This window comes from Mus caroli, chromosome 6 (assembly GCF_900094665.2).
Source record: "Mus caroli chromosome 6, CAROLI_EIJ_v1.1, whole genome shotgun sequence".
Lineage (NCBI taxonomy): Eukaryota > Metazoa > Chordata > Mammalia > Rodentia > Muridae > Mus > Mus caroli.
The window spans coordinates 51,601,955-51,620,155 of record NC_034575.1 but is presented as its reverse complement, the minus strand read 5'-3'; the positions used below and the strand labels follow the sequence as shown (position 1 = coordinate 51,620,155).

At 38.2% G+C, this 18,201-nt stretch overlaps 2 pseudogenes; one reads left to right on the top strand and one right to left on the bottom strand.

Moving 5' to 3' along the window:
- The first annotated feature begins 13,336 nt into the window (after positions 1-13,336).
- Positions 13,337-13,867, top strand: LOC110295617 (annotated as a pseudogene).
- A 3,161-nt stretch (positions 13,868-17,028) lies between these two features.
- On the bottom strand, positions 17,029-17,936 carry LOC110295616 (annotated as a pseudogene).
- Between the last annotated feature and the right edge of the window lie 265 nt (positions 17,937-18,201).

The window sequence follows — 18,201 nt, the reverse complement described above, 5'->3', positions numbered from 1 at the left end:
AAGGAAGGAAGGAAGGAAAGAAAAAAGAAAAAATGCCTGACAACTTGACCTGCAGGAGAACTCAAGCTGTACCCACGTAGCAGGAAGGACCCTAACACTTGTCCTTGGCCAGAGTTACTCCCTAGCTACTTCCTAGCAACAGTTAAGCAAAGATTTTTCTGATTCTTTCAGATGTACTTTCAGACCGTTTGTGATTTAAGTTCTTGCTTCAGAGCAACCCCTTGTGGGCTTATAGTCATTCTATTATATGCTTGCCAGACTGGACACTCCCCTCCCTCATGCCCTCACTTGCTCCTATTTTCCTATAAAAACTTGTTCTGCTGAGGGTTTAAGGGTTTCCATCCTGTCCTGTCAGGACTGGGTTGGAGGAGAGCCCAAGCCTGAGGAGTTTATAATAAAGAGAACCTAATGCTTTTGCATTAGAAAAGACTCCTTGGTGGTGTTTTGGGGTTCAAGAACACTTCCTGGCACAACAGCCCCGAAGAGTGTAGGCCCTACAAGAGTGTGTCCTGTCAGGGTGCCAGGTTTCCTCTGCTCTCTATGGGAGCCATCCCCAGTTAGTATGGAGCCCTGAGCAGTGCCAGTCTGGGCATGAGCTGCTGATCACCTTTAGCAGTGATGTTCTTTCCTCCTGAGGTCAGTGAGGAAATGAAGGAAATGGTAGTGTTTTAGTCTTCCTGATTTTACATTCAGTTTTGATGCAGGGCTTTGATGGGCTTTGGAGCACATGTGGTAGCAGCAACTGCATTGAAATTCACATGATTTTCCTCATCAGAGTGTATCAAATAAGTATTCTGTAAAGCCATTCTGGATGGATATGGGCCAGTGTGCTCTGGGCTGATTATAGAACAGCATTCTGTGTTGGTCTCCATCAAAAATACTGTTCATTAGGTAGTATTAATTACCATCTGAAATAAATTACCATCTGAAATAAAGTAAAATTTCCTCATGTAAATTTATATTGGATTTTTAAAAACTTTAGGGCTCTATTTTTCTAAGTCATTAACTGTTCTTTTAAAAATGTATTTTATATCTATTTCTGTAACTTCATCAGAATAAACTATACTGAAAGCAAAAAACAGAAGTAGAAAGAAAGAAGGAAAATCCTGGAATCATAAGTGTGATAGGTGTATGCCACCACGCCTGCGTTCATTTTGATTTGAATCTTATATTCAATAGCAAAATATATTCAAGAAAAATAATAATGGTGTCTGTGATATTCACCACCTACACTTAAATTTACATTGCATTTCATTGTGAATAAGCAATTGCATTTGTAATTACTGAAGGAAAATTTATGCTATAAAATTATTAATTAATTTTATGCTATTGGAGAATTGAAAATAATTTTCTCACAGCTAGTGAAAAACTTACTATATATTATGTCAGTAGTAATGTTACAAGGTTCAATTTAGAAATTGTGAAATATTAAAATGGAATTTATTTTAATTGAAACACTCAAATATCTACAGCACATTATCAACTTTGTATTTTATAAGGATATTACATGTATTTAATAAGTGAGAAGTGATTTCCAGATACTTTTGAAATACCCAGAAAAGATCTACTTTATTAGAAATTATTGCAGTAGAATAAACAAATCTAAGTTTAAATAAACATATTATATAATGGTAACCATGTCTTATGTTTTCCTAGGCCATGGGTTGAAACTTTCCTAAAAATTACTAAGCATATGCAAACTTAACAAACCAGAAAATTACTGATAAACTCTAAATTAGTTAATATTTATTGTATATTCCTACCTTACACTTTATATAATTAAACACATACAGCAGGTTAACTAAAGAAAAGAAGAAAATATAAATTACAACTTGAATGTAACCTGATAGTATAAGTGCACTTGTGCACACCAACATAACTGTGTGTTTTGTTTTTCACACTCTTACGTATTTCAGGGTCTTGTTACAGGAGTGGAAAACTAACAGTGCTGGAAAGATCTAGGTGGAGTCATGACCTTAGAATTATTAGAGTACACTCTCAGGAGAATCCTATGTTCTATGTGCTGCTTAAAATGGTGCACTAGGAGTTACTTTTAAACATGCACATGAATGGATCCCTATTGTAAAAAGTGATGGGCTTCATGACATAGTCACCCATAATACCCATTGGTCACCTTCACTCTATTAACCTTTCCTTTCTCTCCATCATTACTAGGAACCTGCCCCCCTTCCGATAGCCTCCTTTGGTCATGTACATAATCAGAGATCAAAAGAAATGAAATCTATGTTCTTTTATAAATTATTACACTGGTACCTTTATGTCTACAAGCATCTGTTGAATGCTTATTATATAGTAGGTCTCAAAAAATAATATTCCAGGCAGTGGATTTTTTTAATCACTTTGTAGAGTAAAGTCTGCTTTATTCTAACACTAACTTAAAGCTCACTATAATGAAGAGGAAAAGAAACACTCACCAGGTTGTGCCTTTGACACGCATTTGTGTAGCATGAGTCCCTAAAACTAGTTATAAGGGAATAATGTCATCAGGTCATCTCCCTATAGTCCCATAATTATCATGTCATCTGGAAAAGGCAATTCTGACTTTGATATTGCTACCAAATGGTACCTTCAAATAGAAAAGTAAACTTTCCTAATTCCAGGACAACAGTGAATTAGGAACAGCTGAACTCTAGGTTTCCCATATGTGAGCTATTCTCTCCAGGCCATATGTGTCTATGTGGATCAACTGATCCCAGTCCTAAACAAAACAAGCATAACAATAATAATGATGTCCCCATTAAAAGAAGTAGGAAAACATTTTAGATTTCTCATGGTGTCCTTCCTGCTTCCCAAACCTCCATGGGTCCCCTCCGTACTTACTTGACAGAGGTTTCAGGGTTTCACCTAGAAATTAACAGCACTTTTGATAAAATTAGGAAGAAGTCACCTCCTCCAAATACACTTAGGAAAAGTAATAGTTCCTTACAGCACACAGAGGTGAGGCAATGTAATTCTTTTATCAGGAGAAACAGGACTGTTCATCTGGGATGTAGCTCCGTTGATAAGAGACCATGCCTAGAAAGTATTATAAATGTAAGACACCATGACACATGTCAAACCTTCAAGTTTAAGGCATAGGTGAGGGAAAATAATCCCAAGTCAATGGCAAATACAAGACCTTCAATAAGGTCATAGAAGAAAGCAACCCAAAGACACACCCATAAAACTCAAGAAGCACACAGAATACACAGAAAAGAGCAGAATCAGAAAAGAAAAAAAAATTCATGAATCTTATAAGTAAAACACTAAGTATTCAGAACTAAAAATTGGATTGAAAGCTCTAAGAGAAAAACTTCAAATGACAAATAAATAAAACCCATTAAATAAAAAAAAAATGAATTCCCCTGATAACAGGAAATGGTGGAGTAGGAACAGCTGATTTCTCAAGGTAACTTTTGTAAGGCTGAGAAGTCTGCTCAACACATTCCAAGTGCTAAATGACACCAATCTTAAAATAATATATCCAGCAAAAGTTGTGCTGTGATTAAAGGAAGAAGACCTAATTTACATGAGTTTCAGTAGCAGATAGAGATCTTTTCTGGAGCTTTATCAGGCACCTATAGGTGAATCACAATGGGAACCATTGAGATTTGGGACCAAGACTCTACCATCATTGGCAAATAGATAACCTCCCCTTAACACACAGCTCTGTACCCGTTATTGGATCTTAGAAGAAACCAAACATTTGACAGTGGGCCACCAGATTACCATGTGATTCTAGGTTCTGTTTAAACTGGGTATCATTTGACCAACCAAGTTATGAATTTGGGTTTGCACAATATCCATTAGTCTTCAAATTCATGTAGTGATTATGTGACAAGGCCTCAGCAAGTTCTGAGGGTACAACAAGTAATGAAAAATACCTATGACTCTACTTCTATTACATGGTCTTCAGTCACCAAGAATATACTGTGAGGATTGCATGGTGTGACCTATGATCAGATGATTGAAGAAAACAAGATTAGGGCCTTGGTTTACTGAGGGGTCTGTCCCCATGCAGATTCTGCCCAGAAGTATACAGCTATTGCATTACAACCTATCTCTTAGACAACCATGAAAGACATAAGTGAAGAAACTTATATAGAACTTCAGAGATTACAAATATATTTGACATGAAATTAGATGTGGACAGATGTGCAATTATTTACTGATTCATGGCTATAGGCAATAGATTGGTGGGAAACTGAACTTAGGACATACTGAAAATAGGGTTTTTTACATTCTTGCACAGGTCAGATGCTGATGGAGGTTATATATGGAATTAGGATGAGTCATTTCTTCGGGGCACAGCATCTGGATGATTCAAGTTGATTGCATTAGTACTGTTTACATCCTACTTTTCCAGAATTCACCAATGAGCACAGAAGGCAGCACGTACTCATTTCAACTGGAGTATAGAACCCAAGATCTCAGCTGAGCATATGGGCAGAAATTTATAAGCATAAACAGGTGATGAACTCCGGCAAAGTGCATAATGTGAGCACGTATACCATATGAATTATTATATATAAATACATTTTTCACTAGTAGAAATATAGACAAATCTAGATGTTATGTTGAAGAAATACTCTAGATACAGAAAGGCAAGTACCACATAGTCTATTTTTACATAAGTTGAAACATATATGTGAGGAGTATAGGATGGCCAGTATCACAACTTAAAGAAAGAACTGTTGGTTACAATGTAACTGAATATAAGAGATCAACATACATACTATTGTTGAGGTAAACATTAAAACCTTGAACATTGTTAAGAATATTATTCAAATGATATTCCATAAAAAGTACTACCAAGGCGAGAGGGGAAGGATATGGTTGAAGTATTTCATTACAATTACAAAGTACACAGTAAGACTGAATTGAAAAAGTGCTAAGAGTCTACCCACCTGCTTGCCTTTCAGCTTGCCACTGCACCATCCACTAGGCTCTAGAACTTCATAGGGCCTAGCCAGAACCCTAATTTGGGGACCACAGAGCCTATCTTTCAGCCTATCAGCCACTTCACTCATTGCTGGGTTCAGGAATCAGAATGGTCCCAAGACTGAAAAATCAAGCACTATTGATCTGAGACAACTCTTATCATAAGTGCTCTCAATTTCCCAGTAAAAAAACACAGGCTAACAGATGGAATAAAGTAGCCATTCTTCTGCTGCATTCTACAAACACATCTTAACATCAATTTGAAATCTGAACTAAAGGTGCAAGAATGACAGAGAACTTTCCAAGCAAATGGAACTAAGAAGCAAACTGGTGTAGCCATTGGATTGTCTTTCAAAGTAGACTTCAAACCACAACTAATGAGAAGAGATAGAAAAGAATAGTAAATTTCATCTGAGGAAAAATCATCCAAGAGTATAGGACAATTCTTAACATCTGTGCACCAAACACAAGCTCACTCAAGTTAAAAACAAAAACAAAACAAAACAAACAAAAAAACAGAAACAAAACAAAAAACACTACTACAGCTGAAATCACACAGCAACCCTCCCATAGTGAGAGTTGGTGAATTCAGTTCTCTTATCAAAATAGGTCACCCAGACAAAATCTAAACAGAAATGCTGGAGTTAAATGTTATCATGAGCCAAGTGTACCTAAAAGATATCTACAGACAATTTTACCCTTTGTATCTTTGTACCTTTCTCCAAAATTGACCACATACTTGGACACAAAGTATGTCTCAATAGAACAAGAAAATTGAAATAACAATTTGAATACCATATTAATATCACAGTTTAAATATAAATATCAACAGCAGAAAACTAAAAAATTCAGGGAAACTTGGCAACTCATTACTGAACGAAAAACCAGTGGTCAGAAAGTATTAAAGAAATTAATGACTTTCTAGAATTGAATAAATATAAAAACACAACGTATCTATACATAGTAAACATAATGAAAAGGGTTCTAAGAGGCAATTACATAGCCCCAAGTCCTACATAAAATATTAGAGAGATTTAATTTTAGTAACTTAAAATCTCACCTGAAAACTCTAGACGTAAAAGATGAAATAACACACAAAAGGAATAGATGGTAATGAATAATCAAACTCAGATTTGAAATTAATAAGATAGGAAAAAATACAAAGAAACAATGAAACAGTGTTGGTTCTTTGTGAAAATCAATTACGATGTACAAACCCTTAGCCAAATAGATGGAGGTGATGATTGGTTCCTGTGCTGTTGAAGTGGCCACTTGACAGCTTTGTTAGATGTGACAGACAGTTCCTACTGATATAAAAACAACTTGTTACTCAATAGGGTTGACAGAATGATGTGAAGCAGCCTGGAGCTTACTGTGGATGTGGCCTGGAACATGGTGCCCAGCTGCACAATCGACCTGGGTCTGATCAGCATCCGGATGTTTGACATGAAGAAAGGTCTATTTACTTAGTTGGACATCCTATAAAGACCTCTGGAATATGTTCCCACACTGTTGGCTTCTCAAGGCCATAATAACATCAGAGACCAAACTGAGATCCTTAGCACTTGCAGACGCTGTAGACCAAGTGATGGTCCTGGCCCTTGTTATTGCCAGAAACCATGTAACAGCCCATGATCCCCAGTCCCGGTGACTATAAAGAAGGAGGAAGTTATGTGTGAACTGCAGGTACAGGTTTGAGAGAGATGAACATAGAAGGCTCCTGGAACAACCTCTATATCCACCCTACAGAACCCCCATAAGTAACAGCCTATAAAAAGCCATCAAAAAGAATTTTTAAATTTTTGGTAGGGATACAGAAATGTAGCTCTATAAAATTGATGGTTCCTTGCAGGGGTACAGGAGAAGTACTCAGCTCTCCTTAGGCAGCTGGCAAATGTGTGTTTGACCATGCTATAGTACATATATGTAAAACACAAGATGGACTTGTTTTTTCTTTTTGGGGGAGATTTGGAGGAGGGGCAAACCTGTGGACAAGCAGATATAGTAGGACAGGTCCTGAGTGTGATCAGGTGTATTGACGAACTATGGTTTTACTCTGGCTAAATGGAAGTCAAAGTTGTTTGCAGAAGCCGTTCCCCCTTCCCTCCTGCTGTTTGAGGAATTCTGTTTGCAGAGCTTTTCCCTTCCCCAATGCCACTTGCCCTCTCCCTGCTGTTATAAACAAGCCTTTCCCTGCCAGTGTAAACAAGCTCAAGACTGCCCACCCTCTTCCCCACCTGAAGGGACTGACTAATGGTCAAAAGGACCTCAACTGCCAGAACAAGACTAGCTGCTCTCAAGAATTAGCCATAGCAATAATAACAGTCCCTGAGACCCGGGCCTCAGTTTGAATTCTAAGATAATCTGATCTTGCTGACTAAGTTTCTGACACGTAGCTAGCTGACCACCAGAAGTAAAAAAACAAAACAAAACCAAAACAAAACAAACAAACAAAACAAACAAACAAACAAACAAAAAAACAACTGTTACTTTGCTAGCCAACAATAATAAAGTTGTGTAAACCCCCAAAAAGAGTATAAAATAAAACCTGTACTGTTAGCAATTGGGGTTGACTCTCCCTGTGAGGCTGAGCAACGCCACGTGAGTCGGAATAAAAACCTCTTGCCATTGCAGTGATCTATTGTCAAGCTGTGTTTCTGGGGGTGTGGTGTTCTCATCATTTGGGCCCCTGGGGGTCCTAACAGTAAAATGTGAAATTTCTAAATGATCAGTAAAAGATTAGGCTTGAAAAAATATTTTAATTTGTATCTATTTACCTATCTATTTACCTATCTATCTATCTATCTAACTATCATCTATCTATCTATCTAACTATCATCTATCTACACCCTGATTGCTGATCCCCTTCCTCTAGGTGTTCCTCTCTCACAGCCCACCCTCTCCAATTTTCCTCAGAGATGGAGGAAGCCTGCCTTTAGATATTCCCCTCTTCCCAGCCTGGCACATCAATGCTCTGCAAGGTAGGTACATCTTCTCCCATTGATCCCAGACAAGGTAGTCCAGGTAGGGGAACAGGATCCACTGATAGGCAACAGGTTTAGGGATAGCTCCTGCGTCACTTGTTGCGGAGACCCACATGAAGATCAAGCTGCACATGTGCTACATATGTTTGGGTGGCCGAAGGTCCAGCTCTTCTATGCTCTTTGGTTGGTGGCTCTGTCTCTGACGACCCCCAAAGGTCGAGGTTTATTGACTCTGCTGGCCTTCAAGTGGAGTTCCAATTAACACTGGGGCCCTCAATTCTTCCCCTAACTCTTCCATCAGACTCTCCAAAGCTCCATCCAATATTTGGCTGTGCGCATCTGCATGTGATTCACTCAGCTGATGGGATAATCCCCTTAGAGGATAGTTATGGTAGGCTCCTATCTGTAGCATATATAGCACAGTATCATTTATAGTGTCAAGGATTGGTGCTTACCCTTAGGATAAGTTTCAAGTTGGTCCAGTTATTGCTTGGCCATTCTCTCAGTCTCTGATCCATCTTTCCCCCTACTTTTCTTGCACACAGTACAAATTTGAGGTCAAAAGTTTTGAGGATGGGTTGGTGTCCTTATGCTTATACCTCAGTATTGCCTATCTGAAGGATGTGGCCAGTTCAGGTTCCAATCCCTACTGCAAGGAGTCTCAACTAAAACCAACCTCATATAATCCTGGCAGATCCCCACTCATTCTAGGTCTCTGGTATGTCCTAGAGATGCCCCCTCTTCCCCACCATCTGCTGATTTCCAGTCATTCTCCTGGCACTCTAGCCCTCTCTGAGGTCTCTGCCCACACTTGATCCTGAAACCCCAGCCCACATTCTTCATTCCATCCCTTCTCCCACCAAGTTTCCTCCCTGCATCTGCCATTTATTACACTTTTATCCCCCCGTTTTGAATGAGGTTCTAGCATCCTTGCTTGGGATGCTAGATGCTTCCATCTTGTTTAGCCTTTTTTGAGACTGGAGTATATGGTGGGTATCCTGTACTTTTGGCTAATGTCTATTTTTAAATGAGTATATACTATGAATGTCCTTTGGGGTTTGGGTTACCTCATTCAGGATGATATTTTCTTGTTTGATTTATTTGTCTGCAAAATTCATGATGTCCTTGTCTTTAATGGGTAGGTAGTATTCAATTGTGTAAATGAACTACATTTTCTGTGTCCATTCTTTTTGGTTAATAGGCATCTGGGTTGTTTCCAGTTTCTGGCTTTTAGGAATAAAGGTGCTATGAACATATTGGTGCATGTGTCATTTTTGTATGGTAGAGCATCTTTTGGGTATATGCCAGGAGTGGTATAGCTGGGTTTTGAGTTAGACCTAATTCCAATTTTCTGAAAAGCTGCCAGATTGATTTCCAGAGTGGTGGAACAAGTTTTTACTCCTACCACCAATGAAGGAGTGTTCCTCTTGTTCCACATCCTCACCAACATGTACTGTTTCTTCACTTTTTGAACTAAGTCACTCTAATTGTTGTAAGATGGAATCTCAGGGTCATTTTGATTTGCATTTCCCTGATGACTAAGGATACTGAAAATTTCTTTAAGTGCTTCTGGGCCATTCAAGTATCCCATGTTCTGAATTATCAGTTTAGCTGTCTACTTCATTTTTAATTAGGTTATTTATTTGTTAGTGTCTAACTTCTTAAGTTCTTTATAAATTTTGGTTATGAATCCTTTGTTGGACAAAGGGTTGATCAGAATATTTTTCTAATCCCTAGGATGCCATGTTGTCCTATTGACAGTGCCATTTGCTTTACACAAGCTTTTCAGTTTCATGAGGTCCCTTTTATTCAGTTTTTTCTGTTGCTTTGTTAACTTACATAGATGCTTTGGTCTTTTTCTTTCTTTTCTTTCCTTTTCTCTTGTTTTCTTTTCTTTTCCTTTATTAGATATTTTCTTTATCTGCATTTCAAATGTTATCCCCTTTCTCAGTCTCCACTCTGGAAACTCTCTATCGCATCCCCTCTCCCCCTACCTCTTTGAGGGTACTCTCCACCCACCCACTCCTGCCTTTCTTCCCTGGCATTCACCTACACTGGGGAATCGAACCCCACATGACCAAGGGCTGCTCCTCCCACAGATGTCCAACAAAGCATGGTGGCGCACGCCTTTAATCCCAGCACTTGGGAGGCAGAGGCAGGCAGATCTCTGAGTTTGATGTCAGCCTGGTCTACAGAGTGAGTTACAGGACAGCCAAGGCTACACAGAGAAACCCTGTCTAGGAAAAAAACAAAACAAAACAAAAAAAACAAAACAAACAAATAAAAAAAAAACAAAGCCATTCTCTGCCACATATACAGCCAGAGCTATGGGTCTCTTCAGGTGTACGCTTTGTTTTGGTGGTGCATTCCCCAGGATTTCCAAGGAGTCTGTCCTGTTGACACTTGCTGCCCCCATGGGGCTGCAAACTCCTTCAGCTCCTTCACTCCCTTTTCCAACTCCTTCATCAGTGACCCCACTCTCAGTCCAACGGTTGGATGTGAGCTTCTACCTCTGTACTTGTCAGGCTCTGGCAGAGCCTCTCAGGAGATAGCCATATCAGGCTCCTGTCAGCAAGGACTTCTTGTCAGCAAGCAATTCAGCAATAGCCTCCAGATTTGGAGACTGTAAATGGGATGGATTCTCATGTCAGGCAACCTCTGGATGGGTTTCCTTCCGTCTCTACACCATACTTTGTCTCCATATTTCCTCTTGAGTGTATTTTGTTCCCACATCTAAGAAAAATTGAAGCATTGGCACTTTGATCTTCCTTTTTTGTGAGCTTCATATGGTCTGTGAATTGTATCTTGGGTGTTCCAGGCTAATATTCACTTATCAGTGAAGGCATACCATGTGTGTTCTTTTGTGACTGGGTTACTTCACTCAGGATGGTATTTTCAATTTTCACCCATTTGCCTAAGAATTTCATAAATGCATTGTATTTAATAGCTGAGTACTATTCCATTGTGTAAATGTACCACATTTTCTGTATCCATTCTTCTGTTGAGGAACATCTGTATTTTTCCAGCTTTAGACTACTATAAATATGGCTGCTATGAACATAGTGGAGCATGTATACTTATTGTAAGTTGGAATATCTTCTGGGTATATGCCTAGGAGTGGTATTGCTGGGTTCTCAGTTAGTACTATGTTCAATTTTCTGAGTAATTGCCAAACTGATTTCCAGAGTGCTTGTACCAGCTTGCAATCCCACCAGCAATGGATAAGAGCTCCTCTTTCTCCATATCTTTGCCAGCATCTGCTGTCACCTGAGTTTTTAATCTTAGCAATTCTGACTGCTGTGAGATGGAGTCTCAGGGTTGTTTTTATTTGCATTTCCCTGATGACTAAGAATGCTAAACATTTCTTTAGGTGCTTCTCGGCCATTTGAGTTTTCTCAGTTGAGAATTCTGTTTAGCTCTGTTCCCCATTTTTTAATAGTAAACCAGAAGGATCCTTTCCCTGTCTTTTCTGGATCTGGGTGCATCTCTCTTGGGCCAGGAATTTGAACAGAAGTGGTTGTCTTACCTGTGCTCACAGGTGTGTTGGCACTCCTGGGAGACCAGCTTTTTCCCGGCGGTATTTGGGTATGGAGAACAGTGGCACAGGGTCAGTTCAGGCATAGATGTAAATTGGAAAGATCCTATACAAGGCTGTTTCTTGGTTCTTGTAATCTGAGGGCTCTGGGTGGGTCCCTCTGAGCAGGAGTTGTGCTCTTACTTGTGCTCACAGGCTTGTCCTCACTCCTGGGAGGCCAGCTCTCTCCTGACAGTATTTGAATATGGAACACTGTGGCACAGGATTAGCTCTGGGTGCTATGGCACCGGATTAGCTCTGGGCATAGATGAAAACAGGAGGATCCTGTCCCAAGCTGATCCTCAGTTTCTGTGTCCTGAGGGTTCCAGCATGGTCCCTCTGAGCAGAAGTGGTGGTTTTACCTAGCCTCATAGGTGTGTTCTCACTCCAAGGAGACCATCTCTCTCCTGGCACTATTTGGAGATATGGCACAGGATTAGCTCCAGGTGCTTCTGTATAACTGAATTTTGATATTTTTGTGAATGGCAATGTAAATATCTGATATTTCTGATGGACTTAAGCAACCCCTGATTAAAGCTAAGTCACCCCCCAAAGGGCTAAGGACTCACAGGTTGAAAACCATTGCTCTAACACCTCCACCAGGAAACTCCTAAAGCAGATAAACACTTTCATAAAATTCACTGGATAAAAATTAACTCATAAAATAACTAGTCTTCCTGTATAATACAAATGGACAAAGAAAGAACTCAAGGAAACAACACCCTTAATAATAGCCTTCAAATATATGGAATATCTTGGGAAAACTCTAACACAACAAGAGAAAGTATGTTAAAATGCAATTAAAAACTTTATGATATTGAAGATAGAAATTGAAGAAGATATCAGAGGATGGAAAACCTCTGGTGCTCATGGATCAAGAGGATTAATATAGCAAAAAGAAACAGTTTCTCAAAGCAATCTACAGACTTAATGCAATTCCCATCAAACCTTCAACACAGTCTTCATAGAACTTGAAGGCATAATTCTTAACTTCATATGGAAATACCAAAAACAAACAAAAACATAAAAATGAGGATAGTTAAAACACTGCTGATGCTTGCAGAAAGTATTGTTAATCACAAAGTTGGGAAGAGAAAGACCACTGTCACAAATCATCATGTCCAAATTAATTAAAGCAAGCAATTACTTAAAGCAAGCATTTTTGTGTATATACATGAGACACCTCAGTGAAAACTGGGATTTGAGAAGTCAGCATATATGTGAGAAAGATAAGGCTTCAATAGCTCAGGGGTGGGGGGTTTCCAAGTGAAGATTTGGTGACCTAAATAGACAGGGTTACAAGACTAGAACTTAAATTTGACAGGTTATGTGCACCTGAAATAAAGAAATGGTTGTAAGATGGGCATTACAAGGTGATCATATAACTATTTGAAGCAAAGGTAGTCTTGCAAGGTGGTTATAATCAAAGACATGATAGTCATTCCTGATCAGGTAGTACAGAGTCATTTGTTAAAGTGGAAACTTAATAGTTGGAAATTCAATTGTGTTGGATGGTATTTTGCTAAGGCAAACATATGAAGGAATGTTTCACTGAAGTGGACACAGGTAAAAGACTAAGGCTCATGAAGGAATGTTTCACTACAGCAGACACAGGAGAAAAAGTATTCTACTAAAGCAAGTATGGTACAAGGACATGTCATAAAGAATTCTTCACTAATGACATGCATGTATTGGTCCACCTTACATTGTGTAGTTGAGCTCCATTTTTCAGGGTCCCATAGAGAGAAATGCACCAAAAATTTTCTGGGAGTGTGCTGATAGTTCTTGCTACATCCACAGTCTCAGTCTGAAGGAAGCCAGAGTGGCTGTCATAACTATGATAGTGCTCCTGCTGCTTCTGCTGATGGCATTATCTGTGGTAGTTTACAGTGACGCCTCTGCCAACCTAGGCAGTGTGCCCAGCAACAGATTAAAAATGCAGCATGCCATGGGGACACTGATCAAGTTCTAGATTTGTATATGCTGAAGGTACAGGTAGGTGTTTGAGAAATACATACAGGTTATTGGCCAATGTAGTATCTAATCATCTGTATGGAAGAAGACAATTACCTTACTCAACCAGTTTATAGGCACATAGCATCTTTCCTGTCAGTCTTCAAACTAGTATCAATAGACTTAACAACTGTTGGCAAAGATCTTTTTGCTTTTATCAGCATGGAAGTTCCTAGTATCTGGCAGTGGGAGCCAAAAAATAAGGTTTATGCATGTATTGAGCAACATTATTGAGAATGGGTGTATGTCAACAGTTGCATTTGAGATAACTTTAAAGCATATGCTGGTATGGTCCAAGCTGCTTTGTCATTTATATAATTACTACAGGTCATCAGAACTAGAAATTATACATTAGAATGGAAACCTGCAATAATTTTAAGATGGGGACATGCTATTCTTATGTATCTAAAGGGAATGAAAGCATACAGTTACCAAGAAAACTTATAAAAATCAGATCTGATCAGGGAAAACCTCTTATCACCTGAGACATGCAAGTCTTCACAAAGTAAATAGCCCAAAAGATTCACAGATTGTCTTTTTTACTGATTTCTATAAAAATGCATGCAAATCAACTTCAAAAGTGCTAGCATAAGTGATTGATCACAAGACATGAACAATATATAGACTGAACAGACAATACAGAGGTTGGATAAATACAGAGGCTGAGCAATAAATCTACCATTAAGATTTTCAAACTAATCAGTTTGTTCTGTAGGGCCCCAAAACAGGAATTCTTTGCCCCAATTCATCAGGAAACAAATATATGTCAGAAGAACATAGTCCCAATCCATTAAGATGGAGGGGGAGTGTGCAATTGATGTGTTATGGCTGTTATAATCCTAGGTGTTGCTTAAATATTTTATACTAATAGAAATTTAAGGTTTTTTGTTTAATTATTATATAACAGAAATGTGAGGTGTTTCTTTAATTATTTTTTCTATATTGATAGAAATGTAAGGGTTTTGTTTATTCTATATTAATACATACTTGAGGGGTTTTGTTTATTATATATTTATAAATACTTAAGGTGTTTTGTTTTATTATTGTAAATTAATAGAACTTAAGTTTTTGCTTAATTTTTGTTAATTATTAGAAATTTAAAGTTGTTTTATTAGAATATTGTTTGACTATCTATAAGCCATTTGTTGGATATGTGATGATTCTTAAAATAATTTCTATTTTGTATGGATTGTTAATTTTAGAGAATAGGACAATTCTTAAAGAGAAAGTGGGATATGAAATGGAAACTCAAGTGTTCTTCGGAAAGTCAGTTGTGTTGGATGGTGTTTTGCTAAGGCAAACACATAAAGGAATATTTCATTGAAGCAGACACCGGTGCACAAACTGAGGCATACTCATGAAGGAATATTTCACTGAGGCAAACACAGGGGAAAGGATGTTCTGCTAAAGCAAGCTTGTAAAAGAACACATGATGAAGGATTTTTTGCTAATGACTTGCATGAATTGTTCTGCCACACATTACGTAGTTGAGCTCAATTTGTCAGAACTCTGTAAAGAGAAATGCACCAATAAACTTCTGGTGGTGTGCTGAGCCTTCTTGCCACTTCTGCAGACTCAGGTTGATTGGCAGAGTGTCAGCTGAGACAAACACACACGTTGAGGCAAAACACATGCTGAGGCAAGACTCATGGAAGACTTGTTATGTATGGAAGGAGTATAAAAAGACCTTGATGGACAGTGATAGAGGCAGTTCGAGCTAGTTGTTGGTGTTGAATCCTAACTAGTATTTTCTTCTCTAAGAGATGCACAGCCTAGAACATTTCCTGGCATTCCTTCCTGATCCCCTCATGCCGACCTGTGCCAAGTCTGAAGCCTTGCTAGGTAGTGTCACTGCTAAGGATTTTTGTTTGCTATCCTAACTCAACTGGACTACGGGTGTATCCATGAAGTCTTTTCTAGTGGATTGGGCTGCTGTTGCTGACCTGTAAACTGACCTGCCAATTTCCAAACAATGCAGATGAGAGTTGCTCCAAAGAAACATTTCTAAACAGATCCAATTCCCCTGATCCTTTCTTTTCCACTGCCTCTAGTGGGTGGTGGTCTAAAAGGAAGATTAAAGCATTTTAGGACCATGATCAAAAGCAGGTATTGAAAAAAAAATCAAAGTTACAATTTGCAGGTGGAGCATAGCCCAATCCTGAGAAACAGATTTTTAACCATAAACAGGAATGCATCTAGTTGGTCTTAACTTTTCAGCCTAAGACGGAGGCAGACTGGTTTTTCAGTGTCATGATTCCTGTTCTTAAATTGTACTCTAGAGCTATACTAATAAAACCAGCATAGCATTGATACAAAAACAAACACGTTGATTAGGGGAATAGAATTCAAGACTCAGACATCAGTCCATATGCCAATTGACACCTGAGTTTTGATGAAGTCAGAAATGCATAATAAACAAAAGACTTTACCTTCAAAAATCATAATGATCAAACTTAATGCCTGCATATGGAAGAATGAGAATAGATCCATACTAGTCACAATACACAAAACTCAAGTCCAAATGGATCAAAGTCCTCAGCAAGAGGCTGGAAAGACTGAAGCTTATAGATGAAAAAGTTGGGAATAGTCTTGAAGTCATTGTTACAGAAAAAAAATATTCAGAGCAGAATAGTATTTACACACTAAGAACAGCAATTAGAAAATGGGTCTTCATCAACTGAAATACTTTGGCATGGAGAAAAAGACAATCATACAGACTTAGTAGACAGCTTCAGAATGGGAAAATATTTTGTTACCATCTACATATCTGGTAGAGGATTTGTATTAGTGATTCTATAGGAGTGACAAAATAACATGAACAAAATACATATTGGCAAGGAAAGGATTTATTCAGCTCACACTTACACATCGTTGTTTATCACCAGTGGAATCAGGACAGAAACTCAAATAGGCAGGATCCTGGAGGCAGGATATGACACAGATAGATGGGAGTCCTGCTGTTCACTGCCTTGTTTCCAATGGTTTCTCAGTCTTTATCTAACATGAACCTTGACAACCAGCCAAGGGATGGCACCACACACTTGGGCTAGTCCTTCCCCAATTGATCACCAATTGAGAAAATGCCTAACTCACTAATATGTATCTCATAGAGGCGATATTTCAACTGAGGGTACTTTCTCTTTGATGAATCTAGCTTCTGTAAAGTTGACAGTACAAGGATAAGAGAACAGCAATGGGCTGTTAAAAAAAATAAAAGTAATAAAAAATAATGTATGTATATATGTAATGACACAAATTTTATTTGAATCATATGAAAATTGTCACTTTGCTACTTGAATAATTGAAGTTTAAAAAGATTCTGTAATTTAGAAAAAAATACAATTACTGGGGCTACAATAGCATGGCACATACAGTCATCTGAAACTGTATTTCCAGGAAACCCATGAACTCTTCTGACTTCTGTGAGCATCAGGAATATAAACATGTATGCATGATGGTACAACACTTGTACATATAAATAAAAATATATGAATCATATTCAAAAGAAGAGAAATAATCATTTTTAGAAATCCTGTTGCACTTGGACTGCAAATTTTTCAATACATTGATTATTCTCTTATCAGAACTGATTTGTACTAAAGGGGTAATTGTGGGATAAGCATTACTCAAAAACTTCTGAACATTCAGGACAACTGGATCATACACCCATAACAGGACTAAAGTGGATGAGATGATAAAGTCCACCCAGTACATGACAACAAAGAAAACTACCAGCAGCAAGATGGTCTGGGAGACCCTTTTCTCAGGGGATGCTCTCAGGTTGCTGATTCTATGAAGATGCCTGTATTGCCTCTTATGTCTGTTCATGATAATCACCATGTATGCACTTGTGTTCAGCATGACTCCTACAAGAAACACATCTCTGGATGATGAGAGTGTAAAATTTAATCCCCTGATGATGTAGTTCATGGGGAAGAGTGAGCAGGTTTTAGTGACCTTCATCTGCTTGGTATCACTCACATTCATAAAACCACCAACAGACAATATTGCATCACAACTGGAAGACAAATTGAAGAACCAAATATAAAATAAAGCATTGATCATGTACTTTTTAAGTTTATGTTTAAATTTTGCCATAAAAGAGGTACTAGGACTGATGGTGATAACCTGGAACACACTCAGGAGGCAGGTGGTGCAGAGTGAAAGACCTCTCATCATTCTACTTGTGTAAATGTTAGCTTACATTTGATGTCATTCTCAATGTTTAGTGACTCAAATATGTCTGCAAGCCAAATATTTCCTCCAGTAAGGATCATCATAATGTGAATGAAGGTCAGTTGACAGGAGTCCATGGGTTTAGGTCTGTGACCTAGGATTATGAAAATATACGAATGAAGAAGAAACATATTGACTAGAACTCCAAGTCCAGCTTGGAAATAAAGGATATTCTCTAATGAGGACATAAGAGGAGAGTATATTCATCTTAAGAGCATAGTAGAAGTGTATTTCACATATCTGGAAAAAAGTGTATACATGAAAATTGTGGTTTATTGTATAGTATGTCTATATCACCATTCTATTTTCTCTACTAATTCTTCACTAATCTGTCTCTTCAACTTCTGATGTTCCAGAGAGCACATCATACACATGTATATACACTATCCATGTATCTCCTCTATATAATATACTATAGATAATAAATACCTTTACAGTCATATCTATACACAA